Source organism: Sceloporus occidentalis, unplaced genomic scaffold, assembly GCF_023333645.1.
Source record: "Sceloporus occidentalis isolate IW3139 unplaced genomic scaffold, rSceOcc1.0.p SCAF_4, whole genome shotgun sequence".
In the NCBI taxonomy this organism is placed as follows: Eukaryota; Metazoa; Chordata; class Lepidosauria; order Squamata; family Phrynosomatidae; genus Sceloporus; species Sceloporus occidentalis.
The window spans coordinates 78,077,336-78,092,004 of NW_028316984.1; the positions used below are offsets into that span (position 1 = coordinate 78,077,336).

Sequence of the window (14,669 nt, forward strand, 5' to 3'; positions counted from 1 at the left end):
TTCAGGAGCATAATGGTTCAGGAGCATAATGCCTGCTTGCATTCATAATTTAAAACAGTCTTTCTTTCTAATACTCTGTTAAACTGGGCTACGTGACATTAGAACAGATTGCACTGAATATTAGATACTTCCAGATCTGGAAGTACAAATACAAACAATATTCATTTGATGGACTTGAAATGCCTTTGGCTACTCTTGTGTTTTTCCAGACTGTTAATTTAATTTGATTCTGTTTTTTTCTATTATGATGGCCATGTAGGATTGCAGTGCTGTGCTCACGTAAATGCTGCTAAATTCAGTTGAACTGACTGGGACTAACATCTTAGATAGGCTTGGATTGGACTGCAGTGTGCCTGGGTTTATTTTTCAGCTTGGATGGTAATAGGAAATGTTCAGTAATAATGTGATGTTCTCTGCCCAAACTGTATGTTGATTTGCTCATTGCATTTTTAATAGAAGGACATTCTCCACTACTCAGGTTAACTCATAATAATTATCGGCCTGTTTCGCTGCTACCATTTTTGGGAAAGGTGATCGAGAGGGCGGTTGCGATCCAGCTTCAGGCGGTCTTGGATGAAACGGATTATCTGGACCCATTTCAAACTGGCTTCCGGACGGGTCACGGGGTTGAGACGGCCATGGTCGCCTTGGTCGATGATCTCCGTCTGAGCAATGACGGGGGAAGCGTGTCCCTGTTGGTGCTCTTGGACATCTCAGCGGCTTTCGATACCATAGACCATGGTATCCTTCTGGGGCGCCTGGCTGAGGTGGGAATCGGGGGCACCGTGCTTCAGTGGTTCCGCTCCTACCTCTCTGGGAGGTCCCAGATGGTGCAGCTGGGAGACGTGTGCTCCAGCGAGCGGGCCCTTAAGACCGGGGTCCCTCAAGGAGCCATTCTGTCTCCCATGCTATTTAACATTTACATGAAACCGCTGGGAGAGATCATCCGGAGACATGGGGCGCGGGGTTATCAGTACGCTGATGACACCCAAATTATCTTCTCTATGTCTCCGACTGATGCAGTGACCGGGGATGGCGTCTCTCCTCTCGTGGCCTGTCTAGAGTCAGTAATGGGCTGGACGAGGGAAAACCGACTCAAACTTAATCCAGAGAAAACGGAGGTACTGGTGATAGGTTCCCCTGGTCCAGGATTGACGGTGGTTCCACCAGTCCTGAACGGGGTCACGCTCCCCGTGAAGGACTCCGCGCGCAGTCTGGGGGTGCTTCTTGACTCGTCCCTTCACCTGACTGCTCAGGTGAATGCGACGGTCAGGAGTACCTGTTATCAGCTTCGGCTGATTCGCCAGCTGCGCCCATACCTGGCCCAGAGGGACCTTGAAACTATCGTACATGCTCTGGTAACTTCGAGACTGGATTTCTGTAATGTACTCTACATGGGGCAACCCTTATACCAAACTCGGAAGCTGCAAATGGTGCAGAATATGGCAGCGCGGCTGGTCACTGGTGTCCCCAGGACCAGCCATATAACACCTGTGCTTAAAGATCTCCATTGGCTGCCCATCCGCTTCCGAGCTCAATATAAGGCGTTGGTTATTACCTATAAAGCCCTAAATGGCTTGGGCCCAGGTTTCCTGAAAGACCGCCTCTCCCCGTACATTCCGCCTCGCACCCTCAGAACATCTGGGCAGCAACTCCTGAAGGTGCCTGGGGCCAGGTTGGCTGTCACTGCCAGAAGATCTTTTTCCACAGCTGCCCCAGCCCTTTGGAATACGCTGCCCACGGAGCTCCGCTCATCTACCACCCTGGCCCAATTTAGGAAGGGTCTCAAAACCTTCCTATTTAATCAGGCATTCCCCGACTAAAATATCCTATGGGCCTCCCACCTCTCTCGTGGCCGTGAGGTGGGGCCAGGGGGCTTTTTATTTTATTGTTTTTAAGGATTGTTTTTATGTTTATGCTTTTGGCTGTTTTTAACTTTGTTGATGTTTGCACTTTGGTGCACTTGTGAGCCGCCCTGATCGTTTGGAAGGGCGGGGTATAAATAAAAATTTTATTATTATTATTTATTTAGTTGTGTCTAAAGTATGGCACAATCCCCATACAGTTCAGAAGACACTTCTGTCACTTGTATGGCGTGTTGTAATTACTACTGGGATACGTTAACCTATTTTCCTTAGGAAAAGGGTGGAAAACATTGAAATTATAAATTTCCTATATGTGTTTTGAATGTTCTATATTTCTTGTTGTGTGCCTTCAAGTTATTTCCAACTTATAGTAACCCTATCACAGGGCTTTCTTGGCAAGACTTTTTCAGAGGGGGTTTGTCTTTGCCTTCTTCTGAGGCTGAGAGAGTGTGACTTGCCAAAGGTCACCCAGTGGGTTTCCACGGCTGAGTGGGAATTCTCCAGAGTTATAGTCCAGTGCTCAAACCGCTACACCATGCATACCTCTCCCTGTATATGCTATATCTTAAAACCAAGCTAATTGTAAATAGGCAGTATAAGAGCATCCTGGATACAGTGTGATATGGCATATTTTGGTAAGAGGCGAAAATAATCTGATTGCTCTGAATTATTTTTTAAAAAATGACTGATTTATTAAAAAATGATTACTGGGATGTTCTGATAAAGGTATAAAGAGAGCACATGAAACTTTTATGCCTGTGTGGGAGACTACTTGGGACCTCTTATGTAAGTTGCTCAGTTTCCTGGACAAAGAAGAAGATATCTTGAAACATTAGGAGTGGTCTGAAGAAAGTGAATAAGAAGGCTTTGTATCAAGGGAACTATTGGGGGGGGGGGGGGGCGGAGGGACTAGAGGGAATTTAGCCCAGGGCTGAATATGCATGCATTACGATTTTAAAATTCTACAGTTATTTTTCATACTATGACAAGTAAAGTATCAGTTATGTATACAAATGTGTGCTAAGTAAAACTGCTAAATGTTGGTACTAAAGCCCTGAAAATAGAACACCTGGCCAGGTTAGTAGTTTGTGCAATTTAGGCTGTACCCATGCAATTTTAAAACTATCTTTGAAGGCTTAAAGCTGAGAAGTTCCTTTTCAAAATGTTAAATGAAACTGGAGTCCAATGCTTAATTCCAGATTATACCTTCACACGCTATTGAATAATAGATCCAGGAGTTGTCAAGAGTATAGTGAACCATAATTAGTCATAATGGAAATTTTCTTTTGTATAATAGTAGCAGCCTCTTGACAATTTGGGCTGATCTTTACAAATCTTATTCCTTTTTATTTTTTTATTGAAATTTAACAGAATCGCAAACCTGAACAACACAATATATGTGAGTTATATGGTATTACAGAAGACAGGACAGGTTGGCTGGACAAACAAATGACAGTACTGCATGTTTCCCCCCCTATAAAACGACATGGTTACAGAAATCCACAACTGATCACAGACAAAAAGGATTGCTTGTTGTTATTAACAGAAGTAATAAACATTATTTAACTCTTTACTAATGATTTTGCAGGCATTAATAACAGAAAAAAATTCTAGAGTGAATAAAGCAACACTATTTCAAATATGAAAGATAAGCCATTGGACGGTTTTCAAGTTGCTGTGATCACTTTCAATAAAGGTAGTTCTAAAAATACAAACTATGGAGCAATCTAAGAGTTGAGAACTGAAGAAAAATATATTACTTTTTCAGCCAGTAAAAATAAATGTATTGTACAATATATGTAATAATTTCAAATGTGTTAGAAGTTTGGAAAACCTGGTTTAAAAATCACCCCTAATTCTTTTTTAACTCATCCATGATGACCTCTGATAAGTGGGATCTATTTTATTTATAGAAATCTAGTTCGATTTCATTTAGTTTGAGAAAATGATCTGATTAGGTTGAGGAAATAATCTGAATATTACTGTACCCAACACTGAATGGAGGCGGGGGGAGGTCTTCAGGGCCAATGAAAGTATTGTCAGCCAATATATTCTTACCATAACACATTGCTATCAAAATGGCAGGGAGGGAAGAGACATTTTAAGTTGTGGTTTTCTTATAAATGTTCAAAATATTCTTGCAGTGCACATTTCATTGATCATCAGCTGAACTGGGTTCTGTTTTACTACTGATGAAAGGGGGACAAGGCAAGAATGACTGTAAACTACTTTTTCTACTGACAGCTGGCAAAGAAGTAAGAACCATGCCCTCTAGGCTTCGTGTGGGTACCCAAAATAGCAATAAAAGATTTTGTCACTGCAGCAGCGGAGGGGACTGCCAGAAGCTTAGTCTTTCTGATTACATCCTTCAACAGAATTCTGATCTGGCACCATAAGACCTAGGTTGCAGTGCTCAAAGAAGAGTAAGCTGCAGTGATAATTGTTTCCAGAATAAGGATGCAATCAAGTTCCATTGAAGTAAATGACAAAATAGCCATTTTAATTTGGAACTGTGCCCTAACCTACCTAGAGTATGTTATGTGTCATCAGGCCATGTACTCTGTTATCCAAAATTGTCTAGCTTCTCAGATTTTTTTTTCTAATTGGTTTTTCACTGTTTAATCGCTTTGTTACCAATACATGCACTCCACCAGATAACTTAGTCCTCTTTTAAGAACATGTGCCTCCTAGCCTAGCAATGAAGCTGCGATCTTTCTGCCCTTTAAAAGAACTTAGAAGATGGATCCTGTTCTTATTTTATGGGCTAGTCAGTGTTGCCCAAGTCAATCCTCTAATTCTTATTATTTTTTTATTTTTTTAAAAGATTTTATTGTTTACAAAAAGTAAAACACAATTACATCACCATTCTACTTTAAAAATACAAGCTAAAATACAGATTTACAAAACAGGTCTCATTCAAAACTCCAGACCAAAATCTCCTGTGGGGCTGTGGTGGAACATGAGCATGAGAGTTGGAGTTAACATATTCAATAAGAGGTAAGCACTTTTCCTTGAACTGGTTGCAGTTCCTTGCCTCAGAGGTTCTCCTGGCATCGTCTGCAAGCTTCTCCATTAACCATTCTTCCCAGAACTTCATCCACCATTGATCCATGGACAGATGACCTGTTTTCCAGTTTCTGGCAATAATTAATCTATAGCAACTGAAAAGGATATAATTTCTTTATGATGGAGAAATTTATTATCAAATTGAAATATTGACAAGAGAAACAACTCTGGGGTGGGTTGAACCATTTGCTTAGCCATGTCTGGCATCAATTGAACAATCTGTGTCCAGAATTGTTGGACAATTGGGCACTCCAACCACATGTGTAGGTATGTACCTCTTGCCCCACAACCCCTCCAAGCACAAAGAAAATGTCTTCCTTGTCATTCGTGCTAGCTGGACGGGTCAGATACCATCTGTATACCACTTTCAATGTGTTTTCACATACGGCAGATGACTTAGACTTATAAGGAGGACATGACCATATATGATGCCATTCTGCATCTGAAATAACTGACTGTATATACAACTCCCACCCTGTTTCTAATTCTTATGCTTAGCCAGAATGGATGGGACTTATAAGAGCTGCACTTGTAAAATTAAAGTAACTTCTCTAATTAAACAAGTTCTCTAGCTCCTGAGCTCCTGGAATACTGTGGTTGAAATATGTATTACCATCTTAAATAAACAATTAGTCTACTTTGGAATAAGGAAGACACTTATAACTCTCAATGCAAGCCTTGACATATTTTATTATTACCGCCGGGGGGGGGGGGGGGTTAAAGGGGCATATTTAAAACATTTTGCCCTGAGTTCCTGTTTGAAAATTAAAAAATGAATGTGATGACACAAGTCTGTTGGCACAATAAGCTTTTCTCCTCCCAAAGTCCACACTACCTGAAAATCTGCTCTGGAATGTTTCCCTGCCCTACAGAGTAGATTTTGAGGGTGCAAGATAAATACAGGTTTTGGGTGAGGGAGAATTGTTACTTTCCTGGTTCTGCTGTTGTAATCTCTAGAACTGCCATCAAATATCTAATCCAATATTCCACTGCTAAATTTCCCATTTCTGTTTGGGAAGTTTACCCATTAATGGCTGTAACATAGGAGTAAATAAGTGAAGGAATGTATAGGATGGGGGGGGTTTACAGATAATTGTTTAAAAATCTGATCAAAATGTTTCAAACACAAAGATGTAAATTCTAGAGGAGAAGTTTAGGGAGAGAATGAGAGCCACCATAAAACTCACCGTAAAGTAAGGACAACAAGCACTGCTTTCGATAATTATACAGCAATGTACAGACTTTGGGAATCAAAACAAACTGCTGTTTTGGGGTAGATCAAAGATAGGCATAGTGTTTTGGACTTTTATCTGGCAAATAAATGGGAGAATTCAAGGGAAGAAAGATGTTTTAAGTCAAGTTTCTAGTCTCTAAGGTGGTGTCTGCACTGCATAAATAATCTAAGTTAACACCACTTTAACTGCCATGGCTCAATGCAATAGCATTATGGGATTTTTAGCTTTCTGTCAGAGAGTTCTGGTGCCTCATAACAAAATACAAATCCCAGGATGGAGTCATGACAGTTGAAGTAAACAAGCTTCATTTATATATCGCTTCATACTGCCTAAGCAGCGTCTAAGCAGTTTACAACTTTAAGCTAATTTCCCCCCAACAATCTGGGTACTCATTTTAGCGACCTCCTCGGAAGGATGCAAGCCTGAGTCAAGCTTGAGCCCTTTTTCTGGTCTTGAACTCTCAACCTTGTGGTTTTGAGGGAGTGGCTGCAGTATAGGCATTTAACCACTGTGCCACAAAGTAGTGTCAATCTGGATTATTTCTGCAGTATGGACACAGCCTAAATCGAAAATCCATGAACAATAACTGGTAAATGTTAGAAGCCAGAGAATGGACAAGTGGGGCTTCCATCAGTAAGGCCTGGGGCCCAGTTCTTTTCATATCACCTGGAGATCCCCCATATCTTTTCATACCCCCTGGAGCCTCCTTCCTGGCATAGAAATGGACAATGACATGCACCAATAGGAAAAACCTATGTAACAGAACTTATCGTATGCAGAATTTGGTTTGCCCATTAGCAGAATATTTATTTTGCTTTAGACCATAGCATTTCTCCTTGCTCGTAACTCGTGTCCTTTCTATCAGAATGAAAATGGAATATATTTATTAGAAAGGATCTAATTAGGGAAATTTTAATTAGCTCAAATATTGCAGAGAGGTGGCCCTAACACCACGTGCCGGAATCGTGTCCCAATATATATACCAGAGGTCGCCAGCAAGCCCCTAGAAAAAGAGACGCTGATACCAACTAGGTCCAGTTAAAAGGGTAATGTTTATTAGAGCACCGGAACAACCACACAGCAAAAGGGGGACATACACACACACACACACATTCAATGCTACAGCAGAGGAGGGGTAAGTTCGGGAGATAGGTTTGAGAAAAAGAGGCACCACTAGGGAATACTACCTAAGTAGTCTTCTCCAGGAAGTCTGATGAAGCTTGGGTGGACAGTGAATCACGGCCGCAGGAGTGGGGAAGAGGGCTGCAGGAGGTGTGGACCAATTTGCAACCTGGTGACAGTGCAAGCTCAGCTCAGCTCAGCTCAGAGCTCTGCTTAGCTAAAAGAGGGTCCAAAAACCCAGAGTTTATATAGGGTGAAACATATCCAGGGGCTATGGGGACTTGCTAGACAAAGGTGTTGATTGCTTGGGCTTTGTTAAGCTGAGAGCAAGTAATGTGTTGCACAATGCATTGAGGTCCAGATGCAATTCGGAGAGGCATCTGACTTGATTACTTGGTGAAAAGCCAAGTCTATTACTTAGGCAAGCAGCGACGATTCTGATTTGGCAACTCCCAAACTTCCTATGGAAGATTTCTAATTCCATCTCTTTCTAGGGCTCTGCCTTTGCAAGGTGAGCTGCCTACGTGGTCTCCTCGCCTTTGGGTTAATGGCGGGTCCTCTATGGGGTCAGTCAGGGGTCATAGCACAGACCGCATGCACCCAAAATTTTATTAAAACCAAACTTGGTAACATATTGACTGGTTCCAGCACTGCCTTACTGCTACTTTTAATAGCACATGCTACCAGAGCCACATTGGACATTGTCATAGTATTTACTTTATAAACTGAAAGGTACCATGACCTGTACCAATCCAGAAAACACATTTTCCAACCATACTTGGAGGAACTTAATTACATCTTTAAAAGGAGTTTTGTGCAGGAATCTGGTTCTAGATGTGAGTTCCATCTTAATTTATTGAAAGAGGAGCAAAGAAAATAGGTTTACAGCTGCCCATATTGTTGCTAGCTGTGTTATGCACAATGCTCCTCCTGTTCCCTGCTGGCACCAAGCTTCCTCTAGGGTTACCAACTCTCCCTTTATAATTAATAGATGTTATTTGGTCAAATAGAAGTCTGATTGGTCTAAAAGCAGCGCCCTGAGTAACAGTGTTCCCCTGGCTTGCCACAATTGTATATCTGTACTGGAATCTTGTATCATTAAAAAAAATTTAAAAGTTTCCTGGAAAATCCTGAGTGTCCATGACCTGTTCATTTTGCAAAGTCACAGTGACAGTCAAGTTTCAGACTAAAAAAAATACATATTATATGCAATGGTGTCTTGGATACTCATTGTATACAAATCCCTTTTGGATGTTGCCTGTCTCTGTCCAAGACCTCCATTTCCTCCTGAGACTGCTTTCAAACTGTTTAGTACTCTTTTGGCTCTCCATCACTGGATACTCCATGAAATAGTAACTCTATGTTAATAATTGGAGTTTGATTCACATAACTGCCTTGCTAGCCCATGGCAGAAAAACTAGATTTGCCTCTGTTTTTTAAAAAAAGACTGCATATTAAAGTGGTACCTGCAGTCTGTCTTAACTGCCTGATACATGTAACAATGAATCCTTATTCCTTCTTATTTCAAAAAGTTGACTCTCAAGTCCTAGGCTGCTGTTCCTCACAATATGGGATCCTTTATCGTTATGAAAGGCAGACACACAGGCAGATTTTGGAAGGTACAAATAAATGCAGACTTAAATTTCAGAGACAGAATACATAGTTCCCCATGTTTCTGACATCCGTTCATAATTTTTGTTTGCAGCCTCCTAGTGAGATTTCCAGTGAAACAAAGAAATGTGTACATGGGCTTGCTGGAGATTAGTAATTTAGAAAACAATGATTAGCAAATATTCTTAAAAAGCTTATATGTTCTTCAGCAAGACATGTGCATACATATTATTCTGGCGAGATCGCTTTAAATCAAGATCGCAGTTGAGAGTTTGAGAGAAGCATCTTTCGCCTCATCTGCAAGGCAGGTATAATGCAGTTTGACACCACTTTAACTGCCATGACTCCATTTTATGGGATCCTAGGATTTCTACTCTATTGTGGCACCAGAGCAGTCTGACAGAGAAGGCTAAATGTCTCACAAAACTACAAATCCTAGAATTCCATAGCACTGATCCATGGCAGTTAAAGTGGTGTCAAACTGTAGCGCACTCGCAACATCATTGCAGCGCCTAAAAAAGAAACCGGAAATGCTGTGTTCTTTTTCCTCCACAGTGACGGCACGCTGTTTGGGGGCTGTGCCATCCCTGTAGAGGAAAATAGGCCGCCGGCAGGCTGCCCTTTGGGGACAGTCTGTCCCGGGCCTTTCTTAACAAACAGTGACACACTTGCACCTCACAATAAATCATGGTTTACAACCTCAGCCACAAATTGCATGGCAGGTAAGGGGTCTCATGTCACCTTTGAGAATAACTTATTTACAGTCAGCCCATGTATTACATAAGGGATCCATTGTGGAATACAATTTTCATGTATAATCCTGAACCCTATTTTTCTTACCCAAAATGAATGATCCTTTGTCTAGCACAACTATTTTACAAGCACAAACCACTTTTCCTGCACAAGGTAGTAGGAGCAGCATGAGCTATTGCAAGGCAGTAACAAACAGCATGAAGGGGTCTTTGTTTATAACTGAAACGGCATAATATGAGCTCACATAATACATGGGTGGACTGTATTTCAGCATGAGCTTTCTTGTATTACAATCCACTGCCTTAGATGTACATGTGGGATACATAGTGGAGTTTGGAAACCATTTATTTTTATTATCACACACACACAAAAATCAGTTAATGACCTCCTTTCCTGATTCTTTTGTGCTATAATTTCCTGTGCGAAAGTTCAATAGTGCATTTATGCCACCTTGAGTCCCTGTACCAAGAGAAAGGTGTGATGATGATAATAATAATAATAATAATAATAATAATAATAATAATAATAATTGTATGTGGTTAGTGGGCAGCAAATGCCAGAAAGACTATGAAGATGTGATAGGGAAGAAAGCAGTCCAGATTGTATAGCACTTTTGAAAACAATGGTATTTTAGCAGGAAAAGAGCCTAGTCTAGTGCAATAAGGTCCTTAGTCCCTTGACCTCTTCCAGAACAGTTTTTCAGCTTAAAAATACATTTTTTTTAAATAAATCGCAAACATTGTGTTGTACAATACCTTAATGCATTATAATATGTCTAACTGCACAAGCAGCTTCTGAAAAAAGTGAGAATCAGTACACCCAAGTTACGAATGGAGGGGCCAATAAACTGATAAAAAATAAATATGGATTATTAAGGAGCAAAGATGGGATGGGCGAGCTCATGTGGCTGGCAAAAACCTGGCAAAATGCTGTCTTTGCAAGTGGAGAATCAGATCCTACTAACGTGGGTTTTGCTGAGAAAATAGTGTGCTCCTAAATGCTTTTCTTTTTCTTTTTTTAAGGGACAAGGTTTATTTGGGGGGAAACTGCACTCGAGTGTTGTGGTAAATGACAGATGGGGAAATGTCTTAAGAAAAAGTTCCTACCGCACTGGACAGTTTATTTTCCCATAAATCCCTACAATTTCTTAAACAGAGACAGACACAAAAGCTTCACAGTCTTGATTAAAGTGATCTGCTGTCATTTTTCTCCTCAGATAACACTGAAAAGAAAGAGAGAGAGAGAAGAGAGATCACCTTTCAATTATGCCAGCTCTTCTCATGGACTCTGACTATGTTTCTTTCCCCAGCCTCTCTTAAGTGTCAAAGGCGCGTTACAGAACGCCCAAAATGGGCGGTCTGCCGACACTGTCAGTTGCTGCGCCGAGGAGCCCCAGCGGCCAAACCACGAGGCTCCTCGGCGCCGCAAAAAAGAAGCCCCAAAATGGCGCTTCTTCTTGCGGCACGCTAATGATATCGCAAGGCGCCAATGGCACACTCACGACGTCATTAGCACTGTGCAACGTGCAGACGCTAATTGTCCGCTACATCAAGATGGCGGTGTCCATGTAGAACGCGCCAAGTGCGTACTAGGGTTAGGGGCGTCTGTAAGGGATGCCCCGAATTCCTAACCTTAGTACGCGCCCGGCGCATACTTTATGTCCGTTTGTAATGGGACTTCTTTTCCCACTGTTCATTTTCCTGTTCCTATTTCTTCTGCCAGACTGACCAACTACCCCTTTTAACTGTTGTTTGTGTCTCCTGGTAACTAGACTGCCACCCCCAAACTGGAAATGCTACACATAAGTGTTATACTCAGACCCATTGGCACCTGCTTTATGTACATTTCTTTGAGCCTTTACATTGCACCAAGTGAATGGTGCTAGGAATATTTGGGGAGCAAAGGATAAACAAACAGCTTTCATCTGGCTCAGAGATGATACAAGCCTAATTCCTTATGAAGCCTGAGCTGTGTAGGACAGTTTGAAATTCAACCAAAGGGGAAGAGACACCTCTTAAATGGGATGGGGAGAGGGAGAGAGCATGGGCTATTAGCTTGCAAAACCCATGCTTCTTTTAGCCATTCTTTACATACTCACTCTTATATGATTGTTAAACCTAATTTTTGCTACAGGAACAGGATCTACGTACACAAGAAGGGATATCTGCAGCCATAAAAGATACTGATTATGCATTTCTATTATGTATATGGAGATTTAGCACATGAATAAGGATGATGAAACATAAGTATACATGTGGTGAAAAGAAAATTATTATGAAATGAGCGTTAAACTTGACACTGGAGGTCTTTGATGTAGGGCACAGCTGTGGAACCTGTGATCCTCTAGCTATTTTTGCACTTCAGTTCCTATCAGACCCATCCAACTTACCTACTGATGAGGGAATCATAGGAGCAATAACTCATTATTGTCCAGAGGACCACAGGTCCCCCACATTTATCAAAGAGCAATTCTGTTACTTTCTCTAGGGATCTTCAGTAAAGAAAGCAGAAGAGTTGTTGTGGTTAGCAATGTCATGTATATAGCTTGCTTGTGGTATATATAGCACAACTACATGTCAGTTTCTGTACTTGCTTTAGTTGTAGGTATTATATGTTTAAACACAGATAAAAATCTTCCTGTGACTACCTTTGAAAGAACTTCTTAGTCAATACAAGCCTAAGCCATAATAAATTTGCCAGTCTGTGAGGCGCACTAGACCTCTTTGTTTATCTGATGGTACAGGTAAAACCAAGGGTGTTTACAAAATTAAACAACAAATTCTACACTAGTTTCCACCAGATTAGTGTGATGTGTCTCTTTTTTGGGCGGGGGAGGGCAGATAGCCCTGATGTTATTCACTAATGTATATTAATTCTTGAATGTAGGCCCATCTAAAGTAGCACATAGTCCAGGCAGAACTAAAAGGCTTATTCCCAAAAGCTGATTATCAAGGGTCAAAGGCAAGCTTTCTGAGAATTTGCTAATTCTCTGCCTCTGGGAAATGTCAAGGCACTGTCAGAGCAGAGCTGATGGGAGCAGGCATACTGGATGATACTCCTCCTGGGCAGCCAGTAGTCAGTTGGTGTGGGTAGCAGGAGAGGCTGAGTATCTTTGTTTGATGTCAGGACAGCTACCTCAAGAGCAAGATGGACTACCTACTTTATGGTTAACCTCAAGGGATAGGTTGATCTGTCTGAGAAGCTTTTTGTCTCCTCCAGCTCTCCTGTGCAAGGCTGATGAGCTTTGCCAGGTGGCTGTCTGACAAGTGAGCCTTTGGCTCTGTGCCTTTGAATAAGGAGGCAGGCAAAGCATTAGGCAGGGGTGAGCTGCTGTGAGCTTATTTTATTTTTTCCTTCCTGCAAGCTCAGCTACTGCATCAGTAGCTGAGTGCCAACAGCATGAAGTGATAAGGTAAAGCCAGAGTAGCCAAAACAAGAGCTGCCATGGTGCCTCAAGACATGGAGATACTTTAAAACAGCACGTCCTGAAACCTGGGATCCTCTGTCTACCGGTAAGCGAATTATATTGCAAAGCATTGGTGCAATTGAAGAAAACTGAGACTTTTGCTGCACAGGGGGGAGGGGGAGAGAGAGAAAGAACCAGTGTTTGAAGAGGGGGAAAGGGGAAATGCTTCATTTTCTAAAATGAGAGTAGCTGGCTCAAGTATGCATGGAAATTACATCCTTTATTCTTAAAATCGTATGGTATCTCTGGATGTACAGGATTTGTTATAGTAACATGATGGTAAAGGAAAGAAACTCTGGATGTGTTCAGGGGCATGATTATTTCTTCTATGTGGCTGAGGGAAAAACAGAAAAGAGTTTCTGATTAAAAGAAGTTAAATTTCAATAAGGGGGGTACAGATACAAGCATGAGCTGATGAGTGTGTGTTTGGGTGTCACTTGAATTGCCACAAAGAGATGGAAGTGTATATGTATTTACCTCAATGGATGCTTGAATGCTGTTCTGTGGGTTCTAGGTGGCAGAATGTTGTGCACTGTATTCAAGGTACTAGTTTAAAATAACTTTAACTAGATTTCTGACATGACTATGACAAAAATGGACAAAACAAAGTTCAGGTGATTAAGTGTCAGGTAGGGATGGGTTGAGTACTGAAAGAATTCCCTAGCATCTAGGCACTAGGAATATGTCAAACAGGGTGAGATACTGAAGCACATCACAAGAGAACAGACACTATTACACGGACCATTCCACAAGGAACAAGGTAGCAGTTCCTCTGAAGGAATACTTAGGCCTGTTACAGACTGCCAAAATAAAGCTGCTTCAGGTCTCTTTGGAGGTATGCTATTTAAATGACGCATGGGTCCTAAGAGTCTGGAGGTCGCGCCAAAGCCACACTTCAATCCTAAGCAAAGGAGTCCAGCTTTGGTGCAGCTTCTGGATTCTTAGGATGCATGCATCATTTAAACAGCATACCTCCAAAGAGACCCCAAGCAGCTTTATTTTGGCAGTCTGTAACAGGCCTGTGTTTCCATCTTTGTTTGCTCATATGTACATTTTATTGTTACTATGAGTGTGTGTCCGATTTGGTAACTTGAATCTGAGCCCCCATCACTAAATCACTGTCTCATAAAAAGCCATTTTTTGTGGAATTATATTTTTCAGGAGCTTTAAAAATTTGCAGTTTTGCTTGAGTGGTTGCTCTCAGTGGGTCATTCTGCTGGCTTCTCCATTTGTATGTTTCAAGAAAAGAAAATATTTGGGAGTGGGGCAAAGGGGGGCAAAGGTAAACAGGTCTGGTGAATGAGAAATGTGAGAGATGGGGAAATGATTTTTCAGAGAATCAAGTCTGAGACAGTGGCATCACTAGGGTTGGTGTCACCCGGTGCAGTAACTCATGGTGTCACCCCCCCCCCCCCATTGACCTCCTCCCATACCACACGTCCACATCCATACAAAATCCTTAGTAATGTTTTCTGTACTAATTTCCTCATAAATCGTAATTCTCATATTTCACTGAATGTAATGGTAATAGTTGAGACATAAACAACAAGC

At 41.5% G+C, this 14,669-nt stretch overlaps 1 protein-coding gene across 1 annotated transcript in view; it reads left to right on the top strand.

Annotated features, from left to right (window-relative positions):
• The first annotated feature begins 12,736 nt into the window (after positions 1-12,736).
• PLCD4 (phospholipase C delta 4) overlaps positions 12,737-14,669 on the top strand; it is a 62,243-nt gene continuing 60,310 nt past the window's right edge. Inside the window, exon 1 of the mRNA XM_089520390.1 lies at positions 12,737-13,164. The gene's annotated coding sequence lies outside the window, so the exon portion shown is untranslated. The remainder of the gene's footprint in view (positions 13,165-14,669) is intronic.